The sequence below is a fragment of the Pseudophryne corroboree genome, unplaced genomic scaffold, assembly GCF_028390025.1.
Source record: "Pseudophryne corroboree isolate aPseCor3 unplaced genomic scaffold, aPseCor3.hap2 scaffold_493, whole genome shotgun sequence".
Classification (NCBI taxonomy): Eukaryota; Metazoa; Chordata; class Amphibia; order Anura; family Myobatrachidae; genus Pseudophryne; species Pseudophryne corroboree.
This window is the reverse complement of record NW_026970100.1, coordinates 183,970-184,520: the sequence shown is the minus strand read 5'-3', so window position 1 is coordinate 184,520 and position 551 is coordinate 183,970. Positions and strand designations below refer to the sequence as shown.

General features: G+C 42.5%; 1 non-coding gene across 1 annotated transcript; it reads right to left on the bottom strand.

Moving 5' to 3' along the window:
• Window positions 1-163, bottom strand: LOC135029797 (U1 spliceosomal RNA). The gene has a single exon (XR_010225891.1). It is a non-coding gene; the product is annotated as a U1 spliceosomal RNA (small nuclear RNA).
• Between the last annotated feature and the right edge of the window lie 388 nt (window positions 164-551).

The window sequence follows — 551 nt, the reverse complement described above, 5'->3', positions numbered from 1 at the left end:
ATCTGAATTATACGAGAGCCGACCAGGGGAAACACAAATTATGCAGTCAAGTTTCCCACATTTGGGGAAATCGCAGGAGCAGCACACCCAGAGTGCAATGGGTGAGCCTTTCCCTGGGAGAAGCACCTTCATGATCATAGTATCTCACCTGGCAGGTAAGTAGGAGTTGGGCTAGTGCTGGGGAGGGTCGCTGCTCGGGTACCCCCCTGTCAAGTGAAGGAGATCCAACTGAGGCAGCACAAGGGAACTCTCGAAAGAAGAACAAGGCTAGAGGAAGATCTGAGACAAAGAAATCTGACTTTTACCAGAGCTGACCAGAGGAAAGCACAAACACAGTCCCCCACTACCACCAGGAAACATTAACGCCACTGCATCCTTGCTGCTTTCTCATGTGGAAGTCTATTTAATGTGAAAACAAGGTGATATCTAATTAGCACACAAAAAAGAAAATTAAGTGAATTTTTGAAAGAAAACAATACTGTCAATATACTATTAAAACAAATTAAAATGGTAAAAGTTATTGTACTTTAAGTAAAAATAAAAGAGCAAAA